Genomic DNA, 22,741 nt, shown 5'->3' on the forward strand with positions numbered 1-22,741 from the left:
ATTTTTGATAGTATAATTCAAGGCAAGTTATTTGATGTCAAAATTGTAAAAAATAATAATAATTATTTTTTTAGTTGGAGTCTCACTCACTCTGTTGCCAAGGCTAGAGTGCAGTGGCACAGTCTCAGCTCACTGCAACCTCCACTTCCTGGGTTCAAGCGATTCTCCTGCCTCAGCCTGCTGAGTAGCTGGGATTACAGGCATGTGCCACCACGCCCAGCTAATTTTTGTATTTTCAGTAGAGACGGGTTTCACCATGTTGGCCAGGCTGGTCTTGAACTCCTGACCTCAAGTGATCTGCCTGCCTCAGCCTCCAAAATTGCTTGGATTATAGGCGTGAGTGAGCCACCATGCCCAGCCAAAAATTATTTACAACCATTTATTTTATATTTTTAAGTAATAACCACATATTGATTAGAAGGGTGTTGATGCATGTTAAAAATACAACAGAAGTTTTTGTTTCTATTTTGTCAATAATGCTAACCTTTTGGACTTTAAAAATAATTTCCTTTGTAGGACATTGTTAGAGGGACTGTTTAATTTGTATTGCTGGGGGGGGGATACAAATTTATAATTTGTGTTATAAAAATAGTCTCTGGAAACTTGATCTGCATATATTTATTCAAAATGACAATCAGGCCATGAGGTATTACAGGCAAAAGAGATTTCTGCCACTTAGAAATTTGGTAATTTGTGCAATCTCTGACGTGAAATAATACTTTCACTCCTAATGCCTTCATTCCTCTAACACTTCTGCTTCCAGTGGTAAATATTAATGAGAAAAAATGTCGTGACCAGTAAGCACACTTGTGCCTCTTAGCACAATTACTGGTTTTAATAACTTCAGAATTGATTAATAGCCTGTTTGTTTTATGGAACCTGCTCAAAACAAGACTAACTGGGACTAGACTTTTACATCATTTTCACTGGGACACAGCCCAGTCCAAGGAGGACATCTTGTCATTACTGAGCACAAGACAGGATTCTCAGTCTGAACTATATGAAGCAGAAGTCGGAATCTGGCCATTTATGTCTTTTCTCAATTCCTCAATCCTGTGTGCAAAGAACTACCAAGTAATGCATAATCCAAGGACGAAAAGGGAAAAAACACAGGAGGAAATATAGTGAAAAATTGAGCAATGTATGTCTGCAACCAGGCCACATTCATATAAATTAAATGATCCAGGTAACTAGAAATGGTTATCATGAAGAAGACACCCTTAAATAGGATTCATTTTTTTCAAAGATCATAGAATGACTCTATTCTTAAAATCCCATCAATTAATGTTTTTTCATCCTTGTGAAAGGGCTTTCACAATGAGAAATTCTTTGTGTACTGTCCCATGGCTGCTTTTAAATCACTTTTTGAAAAAAAGATTATTGAAATATAATACACCTATCATATAATTCATACATTTAGAGTGTAGAATGAAATGCTTTTTGGCATATTACACCATTATAATTTTACATGGTGCCAAAATATATGTAACAAAACTTGCAATTCTAACCATTTTTAAGTGTGCAATTCAAAGGTATTAATTATATTCACAATGTTGTGCAATCATCACTTCTAACTTTTTTTTTTTTTTTTTTTTTTTGAGACAGAGGCTCACCCTGTGCTCAGTCTGGAGTACAGTGGCGCAATCTTGGCTCACTGCAACCTCTGCCTCCCAGGTTCAAGCGATTCTCATGCCTCAACCTCCCAGTAGTTGAGACTACAGGCACGCACCACTGCAGTTGGCTAATTTTTGTATTTTTAGTAGAGATGGGGTTTCGCCATGTTGGCCAGGCTGATCTCGAACTCCTGATCTCAAGTGATCTGCCCACCTTGGCCTGTCAAAGTGCTGGGATTACAGGTGTGAACCACCACACCTGGCCATTTCTATTTCTAAAACTTTTCATCACATCATGTAGAAACTCTGTAACCATTATGAAAAAATTCTGCATTCTCTCTCCCCCCAGGTTACCCTGGTAGACTCTAATCTACTTTCTGTATCAATTTACCTATTAACTATTTCATATAAGTGGAATCATATAATGTTTTTCTTTTGTGTCTGGCTTATTTTTTGTAGCAGAATGTTTTCAAGGTCCTTCCATGTTGCAGCATATATCAGAGTTTCTTATCTTTTTAAGGCAGAGTCATATTCCATCATATGCATATTGTACATTTTGTTTATCCATTCATCTGTTAATGGTCATTTGAGTTGTTTCCACCTTTAGCTACTGTAATAATGCTGCAATGAATATTGATGTCTAAATATCTGTTGAAATCCCTGCTTTCTATGTCTTTGGTTATATACCCAGGAATGGAATTGCTGGTTCATATGGCAATTGCATGTTTAGTTTTTTGAGGAACTGCCACAATAACTTCCATGGTGGTTGCATCATTTGACTTTTCCACCAGCAATTTGTGAAGGTTCCAATTTCTCCATATCCTTGCCAACATTTCTTGCTATTATTATTTTTTTAGATTATACTTATAGATTTGAAAAAAGTATATCGTGGTTTTAATTTGCATTTCTCTGACAATTGGTAATGCTAAGCATTTTCTTCTGTGCTTATTGTTCATTTGCATATACTCTGGAAAAATGTCTATTTAAGTTATTTCACCATTTTAAAATCAGGCTGTAGATTTGTTGTTGACTTGCGGGAGTTCCTTCTGTGTTTTTGATACTAACCCCTTGTCACATATACGATTTTCAAATATTTTCTCCCCTTCTGTAGGTAGTCTTTTGACATATTCTTTTTTTAAAAAATTATTTCAACAGCTTTTGGGATACAAATTGTTTTTTCTTACATGGATGAATTATACAGTGATGCATTCTGAGGCTTTAGTGTACCGACTAGTGTACATTGTACGTAATGTGTAGGTTTTTATCCCTAGCCCCCCACCACCCTCCCGTTTCTGAGTTTCTAAAGTCCATTATATCACTCTGTATGCCTTTGCTTACTCATAGCTTAGCTCTGACTTGTAAGTGAGGACATACAGTTTTTGGTTTTCCACTCCTGTGTTACTTCGCCTAGAATAATGGCCTCCAGCTCCATCCAAGTTGATGAAAAATACATTATTTTGTTCATTTTAATGGCTGAGTAGTATTCCATGGTGTACATATATCACATTTTCTTCGCCCACTCATTAGTCAATGGGCGCTTAGGTTGGTTCCACATCTTTGCAATTGTCAATTGTGTGCTATAAACTTATGTGACTTCATACTTTCTTAATAGCGTACTTTGATACACAAAAGTTTTCAATATCTGTGAAGCCCAATTTACATATTTTTCTATTAAATAACTGTCAGTGAAGCAGAAGTTAAGTAAAAAATGGCATTGGGAATTCTATTTTCTTCACTTTTGAGCAATATTATTTGAGGTTACTGTTCCATGTGCTTATCAAAAAACTTAAGGTCTGTGTTAAAGTAACCCATGGAAATGTCAGGCGGCTCCCCAACCAAGTAGTGATTCTTATACTTACTTTTTGTTCAACAAATTTAGTTATGTATAACAAGGGCTTAACACTGCATTAGGCATTGAAGGAAAACAAGAAATGGAGAGAGAAAAAATACATAAGGTTTCAATGTACTTTGAGGGAGCCCACAGAAGAGCAGGAGAAAGATGGGAGTCAGGGGAACGGAGTGTGTTGTGGCCCAAATACTACAGATTTCTAGAGTTCTTACTGACATTTAGTCAATTTTCTTGGGTAATTGTTTCTCTGTTTACTGTGTGCTTCTAGGACAATGTTCAGAAATTTTAAATGATTTTTTTTTATGATTTCCACCAATTAAATCACTGTTATACTAGGGCAAGGGCCTGCCGAGTTCCTCATGCCTCCATTCTAGGAGCCCCACCCCACTGTTGGTTGTTTCTAATATGTAGCCAAGTAAAATTGTCCTGCTTGTCATCATCTCTTAATTTCACACTCCTGATTTATTTCACCTCTCCTTCCCTTATTGAGGCTCTATATAGCATAGTCTTGAATTCAGTAGACGCTCATTCCTAGAGGCTTCCTATCTTGGCCATATTGCTCCCAACTTCTCCACTTCTACTTCGCTTACTATTTGGATTTTGTTTTTCCCAGTTCCTCCACATCCTTCTTAAACTTATTTTTGACTCCCTAATTTACCCATAAGGGTAATGTAATGATATCTGCTTTCATTATTCACAACTTAAATATATCATCATGTACCCTGTCAAAGAAGTCCCAAATCAGTTTTGTAAGATGAGCATCTTTCCCTTATCCGGAAGGGTTATAACTAAGGGTTTTAAATCCTTGAGTGAAGAAGAATATCACCCTAACTGCATAACAGTTAACTTGGCCTTCTAGTTGGTAATAATTTATCACCAAGCTAAAGGTGTTAATTTTTTTTGAAAATAGACACTTTTTTAGTAATTTTCCTCGTCTAACATTTTATGTCCAGTATCTTTAGAAAATATTTGCCAGTTATGCTATGGTTTAATATTCTCTATCAAGTAGAAACATTCTTATGATTTGAATAAACCTAATAACAATGTTCACATAATAATTAACCTTCACAGCAGCTCTATAAATCACATATTGTGCATCTTTTCTGATTAGGAAATTTAACTCTAGATCACTACCAAATTCTGCATATTGGTGGCAGAAATCTGTCTGAAGTCTCTCTGTATTCAAAGCCTGTACTCTTAACAACGCTATTCTAAAGTGGTTGTTATGAAAACGCACTTGCCTTCAATATTATAGTACATTTACAAAATAGAGAATAAAACCCGTGTGCAAAGGCTCAGAGGGATAGGAAACAATCTGCATTATAGCAAATTGCTGATAAACCAAAACCAAGCAGTTTATAAGGTTACTTCACATCAGACTCCTTCCTCAGAGACCCTAGATATTACTGCCAGTCTATGGAAACAAATTATTTTGGAAAATGTGATCATATGACCACAATCAAGCAATGAATTAATTAAACAATGTCTACCACAAGGCACTATCTCTACTCTTGCTATTATCCTTGGCCCCTGCCCTCTTCATGTGGTAAGATATACTCTCTTCACATCTCACTTAAGACTCTCTCTCCAACAAGTCAGCTGTTCTGCTCCAGGTTTACTTCACCGTATCCCCCTTTATGGTACTTGTCACATGACACTAGATTAGCTGTTTATTATTTTCATGCCTTGACCTGACTGTGAGCTCTGCAAGGAAAATCCCTGAAAATTAACATGTCACATTATAGGCATTCAACACAGAAAACTTCTTCAATAAACACATGAATAAAAATATCTCCTCATGTTATTAACTGTTGAAGACAACTGCTATCTCTCCTTTCATGAGGTATAGAAACACTTGCAACTTATTCTCCTTTAGCCTGATTTTACTTGTAAGTTTTCTTCTTCCCTTCCCATGCTTCTATATCTGAGTAGTGAAGTTATTTGGCTTTATTTTGTCAAGTGTCCCTTTCTACTTAAATATAATGAAGAATGGAAATATTACAGACTTTGATTAGACTGTCTAGCTCAGCAGACTTTATCACCCAAAATATAAACTTAAATTTTTAATGATAAATGTGGACTCTTTCCTGTCTTATACTTACTGTATATCCACTTGATTTGTTAAATAATTAGATTCTTAAAACCTTTCTTTTCTTCTTTTATCTTATTAGTTAGTAAGTACTCATCATTTTTTTAGTCCAATAAACATTTATAAATGGCCATCATATGAAAAGTACTTTGGTTGGTGATGCTGGTGATAAAAAAGATAAATAGTATATACATTTGTTCTCCTGGGTCTTATTACCACAGGGGAACCAGAGAAGCATAAATCACACACACACACACACACACACACACACACACACACACACACAGAGCAGGCTGATACAAACTTTCTGAAAGACGGTCTTCCGTAAAAGGAGAGCTCCTGTACTCTAACATCAATCATGCAATCTCTGACTCCTGATTCCATGCACAATGCATGTTAGGAGAAATATATGATTCTTAGCTCCAGGTGGATGTGTCCTGAAAATATCATGACTCCAATGAAGGGAAGTGAAAGTCATTAGGCATGAAATGTTTACAAAAAAGAAGAGTGACGGACTAGATACTATGCTTTGGAGAGTGGAGAAGGGAAGGCACTCTCCTTTTTTGACACAAAATTTCATATACCTTCCTTTGTATAGGTAACTGCATTTCCTCGACCAGGTATTATGAGAGCATTTAAAAAAGAATAATAATATCTGTACACTTCTGACAAAATATACATAAATCTATACTTTACATCCTGCTTTAGACTTATTTAGTTCATGTTAAATTTCTCTGTTGCTTCAATTAACCCATGCTTTCATCCTAAATAGTATTTGGACTTGGGTGAATTTAGGAATGATGCCAAGCTTTAATTTAGCTCATTTCCCTAATAATCCACTCCTCCATCTCTTCTGGGATCATACAGCAGAGCACCTGTAAAGACAGGTTTCCCAGCTTTACTTGCAGGATTCAGAGTAAGTCTTCTGATTCAAGCTTTGGAAATATTAAAACTAGCCTGAGTCATTTCTTTATTATACACAGAATATTCAAAAACAGTTCTCAACTGAAATTTCTATTCAACGTAAATTGAGTCTTTCAACACTAAAACAAAACAGAACTAACTTTGAATGTTAAAGGCAGAAACCATCTTTCTACTGTTCTTGGTTTTCTTGGTTATCAGTTTAGTATTTTGAAGTTATACACAGCTTGTTACTCAGAATCAGAGCCTTATTATTTTTTGTTATTTTTTCCTTTCTAAAGCAGATCTCAAGTTTCTTCTTTCGACATTTAAAGTCATAGTCCTTTCATTCAGCTTAATTGTCCTGATAAATCCTAAAAGTATTAGGAGAGTTTATTTTCCATGACATGGGAATTCTTAATGGATCTGACTTTCTTAAGAATTATTACATCACCATCTCACACCAGTTAGAATGGCAATCACTAAAAAGTCAGGAAACAACAGGTGCTGGAGAGGATGTGGAGAAATAGGAACACCTTTACACTGTTGGTGGGACTGTCAACTAGTTCAACCATTGTGGAAGTCAGTGTGGCGATTCCTCAGGGATCTACAACTAGAAATACCATTTGACCCAGCCATCCCATTACTGGGTATATACCCAAAGGACTGTAAATCATGCTGCTATAAAGACACATGCACATGTATGTTTATTGTGGCACTATTCACAATAGCAAAGACTTGGAACCAACCCAAATGTCCAACAATGATAGACTGGATTAAACAAATGTGGCACATATACACTATGGAATACTATGCAGCCATAAAAAATGATGAGTTCATGTCCTTTGTAGGGACATGGATGAAAGTGGAAATCATCATTCTCAGTAAACTATCGCAAGGACAAAAAACCAAACACTGCATGTTCTCACTCATAGGTGGGAATTGAACAATGAGAACACATGGACACAGGAAGGGGAACATCACACTCTGGGGACTGTAGTGGGGTGGGGGGAGGGGGGAGGGATAGCATTAGCAGATATACCTAATGCTAAATGATGAGTTAATGGGTGCAGCACACCAGCATGGCACATGCATACATATGTAACTAACCTGCATATTGTGCACATGTACCCTAAAACTTAAAGTATAATAATAATAAAATAAAATGAAATAAAATAAAAACCTAAAAAAAAGAATTATTACATCTTCGGCTTTGAGCTTCTTACTTTTCATTTCAGATTCACTCCCATTAGACTAATAAATAGTTTGTTTTTTGCCATTGTTAAAAATCCAAAATTGGGCTTCTATGGAAAATCTCAGAGTTGAATATTGTTATCAGCAAATATTTAACTGTATCTTGTTCCTTCTTGGCTTAGAAAGCCCTAAGGTGGTATTTCACTCTAAAAAAATACTCTTTAATTCATATGTTGCATTCCCATTTTTTATTTAATTGGGAATAAGTAGAATCCATCATCCAATGTTTTTTATGACTTTTATTATAAGTTTTTGTTTCAGACATATTTTGATCTATAATGTAAATAGAAGAATAATTTCACAGAAGATTGTAGCTTCCATTGGGTTAAGGAGAATCTAGATCCATCAAAGGCATACATAATTAATGGAAAAGAAATCTTCCCATGTATATTTCAAGAAAACTACTAGAAAAGTAAAATAGATGCTTAAAACTGATCATTATTTCATTTCTTCCCCACTCTGCCTCAAGTACAGGTTTCATTGTGTTGCTCATGCTTTAACCCAGAAATAGTAAACTTACCAATTTATGTGCGTTTCCCAAATCTGTGGATTTTGCTAGACTGTCATATTATCACTATAATTAACCTCAGCCCCAGGTGACAAAGAGTTAGTAGAGATAAAGAAAATTCACCCTCACACCCAATGGGTTATCCCTCATCCTTGAATCTTTGGTATTATCTATAGGGAACGCAATTTATAATGTGAATCCCCAGTTCTTCTCTTAAACAAAGCATAATAGCAAATAGCTATTTTAAAAAATATATTGCAGACTGGTTATCAACCTTTTAAAAGAATCCTTTGAGAATTTGAGAATGCTGAGTGATTCCCTTTCTTGCTTTGTGAAGCATGCATAATATACAGAATGCTGACGAGAAACCCTGCCAATCTGGCACCTCCAGATGGTTGGAAGATGGGAATTTATAAATTGGATTGCTACCTTCTCCAAATATATCATACATTTCCTGGTCATTTTTCTCCCTATAATATGCCTCATTAAGTGAAAAGTTTTAAAGACAGTTGGATAAATTGTGCATAAACTCGTATCCAGGTGCCCTGAATAACTTGTCTCTGCTTCTACATAATTCTAACTTAAACTTGAGGATTTTCTGAGGCCCTTGGACATTCTAGTTCTCTGAATCTTTGAGGCACTAATTAAACATGTGTGTGCTCTTAATAAACATTGAGGAATATTAGATCGACTTGAGAATATTAAGCTTATCTTCACATGCAATGTCATTGAGTTTAAACCCTTTAATATTTTAATCTATCTTTCACATCGTAGCTATAATAGTAAATTCTGACCAACTTGCTTATTCTTACTTATGGGAATTTTATTTGCAGAAATGCAAAGGTAATCTCTGTTCTCTAGGCCACACATTCTGGTAGCAAATATAGGGTTTTTATTAACAATTGCAAAACAGAATCTCTACAATCTACCTCCCACTCACTGAAATATACACTCTGCAGTATTTTGTTTTTTATTGAATATTCTCCTACCGTATGATTCATGATAGCACATCAGGACCAGAACCAGGCTCAAGCAAATGAGGTATGTATATCATGCATAGAATTTAAGGAAGTAGTACAATCTTATTAATCAAGCTGATTAATATCTTAATACAATTCCTTATTGCAATATTTTAAATTATCAAAAATAATGCAAAATTCATATTGTACAAAATATCATATTTTAAAATAAATATAGGGTCCAACTCTAATCACGCAAAATGCTGCCTCACATTTCTTACCTTAATTCTGGCTCAATGGAAAAACATCTGCCTTCTTGTTTTCCTCAAATTGCACTGTAATGGCAAAAAGTTATTTTAAGTATGAAACAAAAACAATTATAAACAGAAAGGAGTGCAATTCAAGTTTTCAAATAGTTAAAAGGTAAATAGTCGACAAGATTAAATTTAAAGGAAAATCACATTGAATTTCAGCCCAGACGTAATATGTACGAGCTGAGTCCACAAATGTTCAGAGCTGAATCAACAAATACAAAGACAAAAATATTCAACAAATATCGAATGATCAAATGCAAAAAAAAAGAAAAAAGTTGATGTTAACAAATGTAAAGAGTAAGGGAAATCTGACAGAGAAGAGTTCATGCCAAAAAATTGGGTATTTTTCCTCAATCATTTTAATCTAATCTAAGTTAATCTGTATTTCAATATGTCTCAGGAATGGGGTATTTTTATACTTAAAAATCGAAATCATAGAGAAGAACATAAATAAGAGAGAGGGACCAGGATGAATAAACAGAATCATAAATGCTAAATAAAACAATAAAATAATTCAAGGAACAAAATCTTAACTTGATAGATGCTAGGAGATATTGCAGACATAAAAAGTAGGAATAGTGAAATGAAAAATAGCAAACAGAAAATAAGGAAAACATTTTTAAAACTAGTATTATAGTTGCCAAAATCATTTAAGATAATTAACACGTGGGTTGCATAAATACATTTTTAGAGTGGACATCTGAATTATTTATCTGGAATATAAATTCAGTCATATTCCCAGAATCCAGATTACCAAGGCAAGAAGTACTTGCTAAGGTAATTTAAACTAGCTGCTATATAAAACCACTTTGCCTAAAATTCATCCCTTGCCAAAAGTCAGTGAGCACTTCTCGAAAGCTCTTCTTTAAGCACTGAATCAGAAATCAAATCGTTTTTCATCTTTCATTCAACATCTTTTGGCTTCCAAGGTGCACCGGCATCTGTCAGCCTTCAAATATGAAAGGAAAAGACAAATGAGATAGACCACTACCTACTTACACCAACTTGTACTGAAAGGGACACACATGACCCCAGTTAGCTTACTTTTGGCCAGAACTGGCCATATGGATCTTAACTACATGAAACGGGTGCTGGGAAATTATGCTTTACTGTATTCCAATGGAAAATAAAATGGTTTTGTAACTATATGGGTTTTATCTGACACTTTCTAACTAGATCACCTGCAACAGAAATTTAGAGGTACGAAGGGAAATATCTAAGTAATCCATCATCCATCTAATGGAAATTCTAAATGGAGAGGAGGAAAAATAAATGAGGAGAAGAAATAATTAAAAAATAGAAAATAAGTGTTTGGAAATGAAGAAACAGTTATTTAATTGAGGTGGCATGTTGAATGGAAAGCAGGACTAATGAAGTATTATCCATATGTACACATATTGAATTTCCATTTCCTCAAAGATAAAAAGAAAATTCTAAAAGCTTTTAAATAAGAACAGAAAGTTATTTACACAGAAAACGTTATAGAAACAGCCATACACTGTCTTAACAACACTGAATACAGAAAATAATTTTAAAAGTCCTCAATTCTGAGGGGGAAAAAATCACCTTTAAACCTAGAGTTTCATCCCCAATCCAATATGAGGGCAAAATAAAGATGTTTTATTTATGAAAAAGGTTACAACATTCATTATTCTCTAAGTACATTTTTTTGTTTTGGTTTGTTTTGAGAAGGAGTCTCGCTCTGTTGCCCAGGCTGGAGTGCAGTGGTGTGATCTTGGCTCACTGCAACCTCCACTTCCCGGGTTCAAGCAATTCTCCTGCCTCAGACTCCCAAGTAGCTGGAATTATAGGCCCATGCCACCACGCCTGGCTAATTTTTGTATTTTTAGTAGAGATGGGTTTTACCATGTTAGCCAGGATGGTCTCGATCTCCTGACCTCATGATCTGCCCACGTGGGCCTCCCAAACTGTTAGGATTATAAGCATGAGCCACCATGCCTGGCCAAGTACATTTTAAAAACATATTCATCAGGATGTAATTTCAATGAAATTAAAAGTAATTTAACTCAGGGGTAACATGAGCTAAAATAAACAATGACAATTGAGCATAATGCAGAATGGGAATGCTAGCAAAAAATAAAGTGTAATCTAACACACTGAAATACATATACAATTCATACACTCTAACACACTGAAATACATATACAATTCGAAATTTTGTAAGATGTGAGACTGCATTTTCTTTTACATGGTTTCAACTACACAATTTCATTATTGTATGAATGTGATGTACATGTACATAATCATAATATTATGAATACTATTATTGCTTTCTCTTTTGAAAATCAAAGTACCGACAAGCCACAAATAATTCAATGCTATTTAATGAAATAGAATGTATATTCTATAAACCTTGTAAATGTAAAATACAATATTTATAGTAATAGGAAGGGGGAAGAGAGATGAAAGAAATAAAGTCCTTACTCCATTCTCTTTTATAGCACAAAATTAGTAGGTATTTTCAAAGCTTGATAAATCAAGAAATAAATATTAAATTTAGAATTTAATACTAGAAGTGTCAATCTCTGAAAATAATAGTAATATATCCAACAATATTGGGATTAGAAGTTAAAAGGGAGAAAATGGGAAGGTGGGTAGTAACACATGAGTGTTTTCTAAAGCAGGGAGACTGTAAAGCTTGTCTAGAAAACAATAATCAGGAATGAAGATATATATATATATATCTCATATATATATATAATATAATCTTAAAATGTTAAACATTTCTTAATCTTAAATGTTAAACATAATCTTAAAATGTTAAACAAAGAAAAACTAAATCCAGAAATATTTTCGGTATTTTGTTATCTAATGAATGGGGTTAAAGGAAAGACTTTAGTAAAATTTTATTTCCCTCTCAATGGTTAGTATTTTTAATATGTGAAAACATTAATTGTATACCTGTTAAATAAAAATAAAATACCACATATATTATCCCAACATAAAGTAGTCCTCAGGAATTATATGCAATTTGCAGATTCTGTCAGGTTTCTCAGGAAGACGTGCTCAATTTGTAAATTTATGTGACCAGGGAATATTTATTAATAATGCCTATTTTTAACCATACGACACTGTGTAACTATAAGTGCTATAAGGTTAAATGGTACTTATGGAAATTGTCTATTATTCTAAACTATCCATTTTTTTAGTATGCGGTGAAGAGAAACTCTTAGCTCGGTGCCTTAAAAGGTAAAACAGAACTTGAAAAAAAGTGAGGCAAACCACTGTGACATTAAAGCAGAGTGTGAAAAACACCAGAAAACTAGTGTCCAAAGGGGAGGAATTTGAAAATCAGTGACACTTGGAGTTTTGAGAAGTGCGGAAAAGACTTAGTGAAGCCCTGGAAGGGATACTGGAAGTGCTTTGCCTAAATATCACTGGTTGCTATAAATCTCAGTCTCAGGAACCAAGATCAGCTTTCTTTTCTAGGCTAATACTAAAAACTTGTTTATAAAAAATACATACATACATATATGTCAAAAGATTGTAATATTCACATTTCTGAGAATATACACAGCAAACATGTTATGATTATATCTTTCTGTGGTTTCTGTTTTTATCTTTGGCAAAAGATATACACTTCTGAAATTAAATATTTCAGATGTAAAGCTGTTGAAACTTTAAATTATTCGAAGCCTTGTGAGAAATGTGGCTATGTGGCCTGAGTCAGGTGGCATGCAGCTGCAACTTCTGCCTTTTGTTGCTGCAAATAATTAGGAAGACCAAATGGTACCAGAGATGATACCCCTTCTGATCACTACTGTCCTCACAGAGTAATAAAGTTATCTTTCTTGGAATGTAGCAACGTGTAACCAATAGAATTACTGTAACATGCACTGGTTTTGTGTGGGAAATGTTGTAATCCTGCTAAAATTTATCTGTCTCTGCCTATGTAAGTGAAACCTTAACTTCTTTATTTTGGAACACTGACCCAATTTGAGGTTGGTGCTTCACGGGTGATCACCCTCAAGCTTTGCCCTTCAATAAACTCTAAACTTAATCATATTTTCTGAATCTTATTATTTAAGGTTAACATACTTATTTTTTGTTTTCATTTGTACCTTCACAGATATTTATGGTTTTATAGCTGGTCCTTTTTGGGTTGCCAATTTATTTTCTTACTGCATTTCATTAGGCTGGATTACTAAGGTTTGTTTTAAGGCTTTCTATAGGAATAAGTTTTTAAATTCCTTGTGAGTAGCTAAAAAAAAAAGCTTTTATTAAAGTGTAACATTTTCAAATATATCCATGAATCAACCTTATTAGTCATTGTATTCAGACAATCTACATCTTATTTTCATGATACATATAATATGCTATGAGTGGATGCTTCCATTGTATTTCTGTCAATTTATCCTTGCAATATCTGAGATATCTGAGTTATTTATTTAAATCAATACACACTGTGATGATGATAGATGGGTCCAAGTTGTATATATTACCTTTATCCTTTATCATTTTACATTATCTATTTTTATTTTGTTTCTTCTTTGGTGTGTTTGGCTTTTTTGTTTGTTTGTTTGTTTTTGAGACAGAGTTTCACTCTTGTTGCTCAGGCTGGAGTGCTGTGGTATAATCTCGGCTCACTGCAACCTCCAGCTCCCAGGTTCAAATAATTCTCCTGTCTCAGCCTCCTGAGCAGCTGGGATTACAGGTGCAGGCCACCATGCCCAGCAAATTTTTGTATTTTTAGTAGAGAAGGGGGTTTCACCATGTTGACCAGGCTGGTCTCCAACTTCTGACCTCAGGTGATCCACCTGCCTTGGCCTCCCAAAGTGCTCGGAATTATAGGCATTAGCCACTGCACCTGGCCTCGATTTTTATTTTATTTGATATTTTATGCCCCAAACAAACTTAATTGACTATTTATCATATACCAACTATCTTGTTTAATATGTCAAGCAAGTATTTTTTAAAATTAATTTTTAAAAATTAAAATTATTCTTTTAATCTTGAAATTTCTAAGATATATTTATTCAATATATGGGGTTAGTTTAAAATTTTGATCTATTAGAATTTTGTTATTTTAATGAGTACAAATTTTCCATTTATATTAATATAATATTTATATTTTGAATTAATTCTGCCTTTATTTCTTCTTTTAAAATCACTTTTACGCTTACATTGCTCTCTGCCATTTTACCATATAATTTTTTCTCCAGTTGTTTTGTGGTATGCTTTTGTTTGAATAAACATTTTTCTTCCTGCTAATTTGTAACATACAGATTCCTTTTAGAACTTGTAATGGTTGCTGTTTTAATGGGAATGTTTTTAACCATCTAGTCTCTGATTTAGTAGACAGTGTACATAGTCTTCATTAGGAGAGCTGAGAAAATTAGCACAACCACATCAATCTCTCTTTTCCCTTTTTTAATTTATTGGTCTTATGTGGTTATCGTCTTACCTTCAGTTTTTTGTTATTGTTATTACTGTTTTCTGTAGGTTCCTCTTATTAGTTTATATAATATACCTAAACCTCTGTTTCTTTCTTTTATTCAGTGTAAATATTATCTATTAACTTTTGGGTAAGGAAGATATGAAAACCAGCTCAATTGCCTTTTTTTTCCTTTCTCCTGTCCACTTTGAGAATTTTTGTTGTTGTTTTTATATTACTGTTCAAATTTATATTGTAAAGATAATAATTTGTGATATATTAAATAACATATTGCAGAATTGATTTCTTACTAGTTATACATTGTATTGCAGTGATTCTCAGCCATGTTTACCAAGTGTTTTTCTCTCAACTCTTGATGAGTGGACATCCACGCTAATTTGTGCATGTGTATGTGTGCGTGTGTGTGGGTGTGTGTGTATCATAATTTACCTTGTTGCTGTGGTTTTGAGCTGTTTCAATTTGAAGAAAATTACCTGACAATTTTATATGTGAATTACAACTTAACTATGTATAATATGCTTTTCACATGGTTCACCTTGAAACTGTTTCTCAAACTGAGCTACATGTTAGAATCAACAAGGGAGCTTTTAAAAGCCCAGGTTATACCCCAGAACAACTAAACCAGAATCTGTGGAACTGAGGAACACACACTAATTGATTTTTGTTTGTGTTTGTTTTGTCAATAACTCCTCAGGTGGTTCAATGTTCAACTAGTTATCAAACCAGTGTCTTAGGATATGGTAAGCCTCACTCGGCTACACCTAACATTGGATTTGAGGCCGGCCCAAATTTGCACAGGCTGCTCCCCCAGTCGCAATCCCACTACAAATTGCATTTGACTTCCTTTTTCCCAAATAACTTTTTCATTGTTTTAAAAATTCAGTTGTTAAACATTTGTTTATGTATTGATTGTGCACAAATGTTGCTAGAATGTGATATGCCTTTTATATCTTAAAATTTTATTCTTTCTTCAATTCAGAAACATTTTTATTACTTACCTATACTCTTTTTAAATTTAATTTTGTCCTGATCCGAATTTATACTTGTTAAATGGTTCAATATTATTTTAAATATGGTCAATCTAAGAATTAAACTGTCTTTTAAAAATTCATTAGAGTATATCTTTTTATTCTATGCTCTGATTCTTCCACTTTTTCTTTTCTTTAGAGCTATTTTCCTATATCTGGCCATGTATTTTCATTTTTGTTTGCAACTTATAGAAAGTATCATTTGGCTGTACAGTATTGGAAATTGCAGTTCTGTTTTGTCCATGTTAGACATTTTCTCACGTTTTTTTCTTCATAGCTATATTTTGCATATTAAGAAATTTAGTGGCTTGCGAGAGGCAGGAAGCCATTGCCAAAATAATTTCTTAGGAAACAACTTCATTCCTTGTTCTCACCAAACATCAAGTGAACAGCCATGTCTTTCCCCCAACTGGTCAGCCTTTCCTCTCTCTGTAATAGCTATGTGAATATTTTTGCTTTATCTAGCAGGCTCCCATGTTAGTGAAGCTGGATGTGTTTACTAAAGCTAACAGCTCCTCAGCTATTGCTAGTACAAGTTGGGTTAAAATCTACCCACATCAAGTGGATCTGAACCTGCCCCCTTCTCCGTCCTAACTGTAAGCCACACATTGGCTGTAACTTTCTTGCTCTCTGTACCTCTTTCACTTGTATTCAGTTTTTCTGGCATCAAAGAGTTAGTGATGCACCCATGACATCATTAGAAGTTATTTTTGCCAGGCAGGCATGGTGGTTCATGTCTGTAATCCCAGCACATTGGGATGCCGAGGCAGGTGGATCACGAGGTCAGGAGGTCAAGACTAGCCTGACCAACATGGTGAAACCCTGTCTCTACTAAAAATACAAAAATTAGCCGGGTGTGGTGGCATGCGCCTGCAGTCCCAGCTACTCAGGGGCTGAGGCAGGAGAATTGCTTGAACCTGGGAGGCAGAGGTTGCAATGAGCCAAGGCCAAGCCATTGCACTCCAGCCTTGGCAACAGAGTGAGACTCTATCTCAAGAGAAAAAAACAACAAAAAAAAGAAGTTACTTTTTCCTTGGCCATCATCAAGTCAAGAAAGGATTGGTGAATAGCATAGGAAAATATGATGATATCCTTTGACAGCCCAGATTTGTTCTCTTTCTCTCTTGACTTGAGTTTGCCCAGGTCTGTAGCTCTGCTTATCATCTTATCACTGCTTCCCAGATGGGCTTTACTTCTGCAGGTGTGAAATTGCTGCTGCTCCAAACTCTGTCCATCCTATCACAACTGCACAATACCTCCCAGAAATACCAAAAAACTTCTTGCTTATTTGTTGTGCCCTATTTGTTGGGTCATTTCAGATAGCATTGGAAGACAAGGAAGGTAAATGTGGGACCAAGTCTCCATTTTGCTATGAAGTGATCCCCTTCCATTATTATAAAATGCTCATAAACTTACACACAGAAGTAGCTATTTCTTCAAAATCCACTTTTGTGTCATTAATCATCTCAGCCCAGCAAAAAAAGAGTTTTAAAGTTATATGAAAATAAAAGTTGATCACAGAGTTAGTGACCTCTATTTCAGAGCTGAGGAAATCCTGTGAAATCAAACTTCATATGCTATGACAGAAGTATGGGATTTTAGTCATGTCCTCACTCCACCCACTCACGACGGGTAGCAATTGTTTAGAGTCATTTGTTACTGACTAGTGGCCTGACCCATTATCTTCACATTCCTGGAATTTGTGAAACAAACAATGTATAACCAATCAACAGTTTATGTCATTTTAATGGAAATTTTTAGTAAATAACTTAGGGAATTGCCTCTTCTTTCTCTTTAAAAATTCATTTACAATTGCTGCTAATGAGACTATATATTCAGAGCAACTTGAACGTATGCTCCCAGGTTGCACCCCTCATGCTTGGCCCACATGAACTCTCATATACTTTGTTTTAATTTTGGCTCAGCTTCTTCCTTTTAGGTTGACAAAGACAAGTTGAACATGATATATTTGATGAATGATAACCTTCTTTGGCATTGCAGAAATTGCCACACACACAGGCATACACATGCACGTTTTGTAAATGATTACAAAATGCCATTCTTCAAAAGCTGTCATTCTGAAAAGCAGGTCTTTTCAAATGCTTGACATTTTAAAAAGTACAAATTGAATGATGAAACTGTTTTTAACCTTATATCAATATACTCATTTGTTGAAAAGCAATGTGAGTGGTATGCTTGGTAAAAAGTGAAGATTATTAAAATGTTGAAGACTTTTAGGAATCCTCTAGCAGCCCTGGAGCCTAGAGGAGGTCTAGCATGGACCATAACTGCGTGAACAGGGAGTGTTATTCAAATCTGGACCAACCAATTCCAAGCAGTCTAAGGCTCCAATCTGTGGTCATGGCCCCCAGAGGAAAAAAAAATTATTATTCAACTGCCTTGTTATACAAATAACAAAACCGAGGTCAAGAGATGGTAGATTACAACGCAATTGCTAGTTACATTGTTATCCTAGATAAGAGTAACTCTTGTCTTATTTCCTGATTCTTCCCCCAAGATACTTAGTGAGAGAATAGAAGACCTATGTAGACATCTTCCAGACAATCCAATCCAAGTTTTACTATCAAAACATTACAAATCCCATACCCAAAACAGAAGAATTCAAATGATCTCTAAAGTCCCTCACAGTGTGCAGTTCAGAGAATGAGAAACATTACTACGCTAAGGCTTGACACACTGAAAAGGAGATTCTGAGAAGAATGAATTTGTTTTATCCTCATAATAAAGATACAGGAAATTAATTTGTTTTAGAAAGAAATGCTGATAGACCTGAAGTAAACACTGCTATGGAACTGTGTAAAGCCCTGAAATTGATTCTTTGTGCCAAGTTGTGTTAAGAATATAGATTGCACTACCTAATTCATTAGACAATTAATACAAAGATAAGATTATATTATTTTGGACACTATTTGCAGAACTGACATTTACAAGCTTCTGATAACTAAATAAATTTGAGTTAAAAACAAAAGAAATATGATAAAATACATCTGAGTTAAAAACAAAATAAATATAATACTATACAGTGAAATATGCTTATATAAATACACACTTGAGATAGATGATATCATACATAGACTAAAATATATTTCAGAATCATCGTTGGGGTTTTGTTTTGTTTTAGTTCAGTTTTTGGTGGGGTAGTGAGATAAAGCCCCAGGAAAAAGAAAAATGTTAAGGAAATCACAAAGGAAATCCAAAATTAGGTTGCTAAGAAACCAACCCATCAGAGGAACAGGAAGTAATCCAATAGTGCAAACCTTACATCTTTCAATCAAAAGTTTCTGTATTATTCTTAGCCCGAATACCCCAATTAGCTATGCAGTGAAAAATAAACATATGACATTTAACAAACCAGGTCACGAGTGAGTGGTAGACTGAGAATCCCAATTTTTAACAACAACAACAACAAACCAACTTTGCTTTAAAAAAAGAAAACTTGAAAATAGATATACATAAAAATGTGAGGAGAAGTCATATTTACATTGTTATTGGGGGTAGGAATGAATTAGGTGCCAGCTAACACTGTATTTCAAGATAAGGACCAGGCCAGGTGTGGTGGCTCACGCCTGTAATCCCAGCACTTTGAGATGCCAAGGCAGGCAGATCATGAGGTCAGGAGTTTGAGACCAGCTTGACCAACATGGTGAAACCCCATCTCTACTAAAAAAAAAAAAACAAAAGGTAGCTGGGTGTGGTGGCACACACCTGTAATCCCAGCTACTTGAGAGGCTGAGCCAGGAGAATCACTTGAACGCAGGAGGTGGAGGTTGCAGTGAGCCAACATTGCACCGCTGCACTCCAGCCTGGGCAACAGAGCAAGACTCCATCTCAAAAATAAATAAATAAATAAATAAATAAATAAATAAATAAATAAATAATAAGGACCTAGAATATGCAGAGCTTTGTACTGTGGATTATTTGAGTTTCTTCTACAAATTGCTAGCAAGATTAACCAAACTCAGCTAATTCAGTCAATTTAAGACGCAAAGGATTTAAACAACAGATGGCTGGTTAAACTATATATATGTATAATATCTGTAAGCAGAGATTGTACTTTCTTTTCAAGAGACTACCAACTATTCAATTTTAAGATGTCTATTAAGCTATGACACCAATTAAAAGTGTTTTAAAGAGGAAAAAAGCAATTATCTCCATAGATGTAGGAAGTTATTTGATTAAATTTGATATCAGTTCTTGATGAAAACTCTTTTTAAAAAAAGTAACAGTTGCTATTTTAACATGGTAAGTATATATGTCAAACCAAGATATATATATTCTAAAATAAAAGTTGGCAACATGCTTGTCATTATGTAATGGGAGCATTCCTGTTAAAAATGGAACATGACAAGTAAACATTTTATCACCGTTAACAGTGAAGAGCTTTGAAGAGCTTCCAGGAGTGTGCTCCAATGCAATTATACAAGAAAAAAAAAAAAGCAAGCTCTGCTAGAATTTAAGTTCCATTAGGGTCATGATTTGTCTCTAATTCAATACATATTTACTGACTTAATTTTCAAAGTAATAAATGAAGACAAAAAAGGCAAAATCATCTATATTTGAAAATTACTATGATCATTTATTTAAATACTCCAGAGATGCAACTAATAAGCAATTAGATCTAAGAGGGGAATTCAATATGTTGGCTGGTTACAAAGACATAAATAATTCACAAAAAACTTCTAGAATTTATATGAAGATGATTTTAAGACTCTTAAGGCAAATGAAGAATATTTGAATAGACAGCATAACATACTTAATTTGAAGCTAGATGGAATTAATATTTTTACAGTAGCAATTAAAACTAAGTTAACCAATAAATTTGATCTTTAACTATTAAGACTGAATGTATATTAAATATAAAAACTGGAATAAGTAAGAATAACCAGGAGCAAGGATACATCCTGTCAAGTATAAAATATTTCAGTTAAAAGAGTTTGTTAATATTTCAGGAATACATTTAGTAAAACAGAAAGTACAGAAATAGATTCAAATAAAGATATAGCATAAAATGAAATTTGTACCTTAAATCAATGAAAGAAAATGGACGAATTAACAAACTGAGGCATAAAAATGGAGAATAATTAAAGTCAATTTACCATACTTCCAAAATAAAATGTTATAAACGATGATATATGAAAGGCTGAAAACAGAAGAAAATGTGTGAGAACTCAGAGCCATAACAAAATGAGAAAGTGAAGATGACTACATTCATTTTAAAAGGTTACAAACATAACGTCAAAAGACCAATGATAAACAGGGAAAATTGTAGTTTTTAGCACACATACCTTACACAGGATTAATTCCAGTTTTATATGTATAATCAAACATACTCCTTGACATTATAAGAAAAGAAACAAATCCCATTTAGGAAAAAAAGGGGGGGAAAGAATTTCAGAAGAAATTTTATAGAAAATAAGAAAAATAAAAGATATCTTTATAACATATAATAAATATTTAAACATTTTAATGCATTCACAACTTTAAAATATGTATTAAATAACAATGAGACAGAACTTTTAACCAAACAGACTGACAAAATGTTGGTTATACAAGTGCTGGTAGACATGTGGAAAAACTCAGCCATCCAATATGGTAAGGGTATAAATTTTGCTTGGAAATTTGGCATTGTCTATTGCAATTTAAACTACACATTCTCTTTGACTTATATTTGGCTTATAGGAATCTTCCTTAGATCACATGTCCTGTGTCAAAGGCTGAATGTTATTTAAGAGAAAGAACTCTCTCAATTTAAGCTACTCTAATGTAATTCTATATTTTAGTACAATAATATTGAAACACTTGGTCTTGTTCCTTAACCAAACCAAGGCTCCTATACAAAGGATATATTCCTAAGAGAGTGTTGAGCTTAGTCGGGTAGAGGAGTGAAGTTAATTTGGCATTTTCTCACCTCCAAAGACTTTAGCAAACTCACTTATAGTGGTAAAAGCCATTCTCTACTAAATAGCTAGAAGGCAGAAATTGTCCTAGACATTACATACACATCCCTTCTAATCTTTCCATCACACATCAGGGTAAATAATCTTATCTGCATATTTAAAATAAGGGAATTATCTTTTCATGAGTGGAAGATAAATTTTAGACCCCACAGTAGAAGAGAGATGATAACATAGTAGCCCATTTTGTGTATGAAGGGAGTGAAGGGTATTAGCATTCCAGCAATAGCTGATCTCTCCTTCTGAGCCTGGAGAAAACTCAGTATCACCTTATGTTAATCTCTAGGTCAATGCAATTAGTTTCACCCTGAGAAAAACTGCTTTCTTTAAATTTATATAACTTAACACCACAAGCTAGAAGTCAGCAGAAGTTAAATTTCGATTTCTAAAAGTATACTTTTAATCATCTTGCAGTATAAAGAAAGAAGCTTAGAGGTTCTTTATACCAAAGCTAGACAGAAGAAAATCTTCCTGAGTACAAGATTTGCTCAATGCAGTAGACTATTTCTGTGAAGAAGATCGGATAATTCTTATTTATGAAAGTCTGGGTACCATTTAGGATATGTACAGCTACTGAATCTTTAAACCCTTCAGACACTGGCTTCAGAAACAGGAACTTACAGACTTATGTAAGAAGAAACAGAGGTGGAGACTAGGTTCAGGACAAGTTAACAGATTGGTTTGATGATATTAGAGCTTCCAGTCAGCTTCTCTGTGAACTTCCCTCAAGGTTTTAAAATGACTGCTAGCTAATAAACATCATATGCTAAGAAAATAGAGTGGGTGGGGGGGATTTTAGATATGTGTTTTTTCTTAAGAATAAAGACAATTTCCCA

General features: G+C 34.2%; 1 long non-coding RNA gene across 1 annotated transcript in view; it reads right to left on the bottom strand.

Moving 5' to 3' along the window:
- LOC109026193 (uncharacterized) overlaps window positions 1-22,741 on the bottom strand; it is a 519,202-nt gene that overhangs the window by 419,747 nt on the left and 76,714 nt on the right. Inside the window, exon 2 of the long non-coding RNA XR_002005155.2 lies at window positions 9,454-9,507. This is a non-coding gene — a long non-coding RNA (uncharacterized lncRNA). The remainder of the gene's footprint in view (window positions 1-9,453; window positions 9,508-22,741) is intronic.

The sequence above is a fragment of the Gorilla gorilla genome, chromosome 2 (genome assembly GCF_029281585.2).
Source record: "Gorilla gorilla gorilla isolate KB3781 chromosome 2, NHGRI_mGorGor1-v2.1_pri, whole genome shotgun sequence".
Lineage (NCBI taxonomy): Eukaryota > Metazoa > Chordata > Mammalia > Primates > Hominidae > Gorilla > Gorilla gorilla.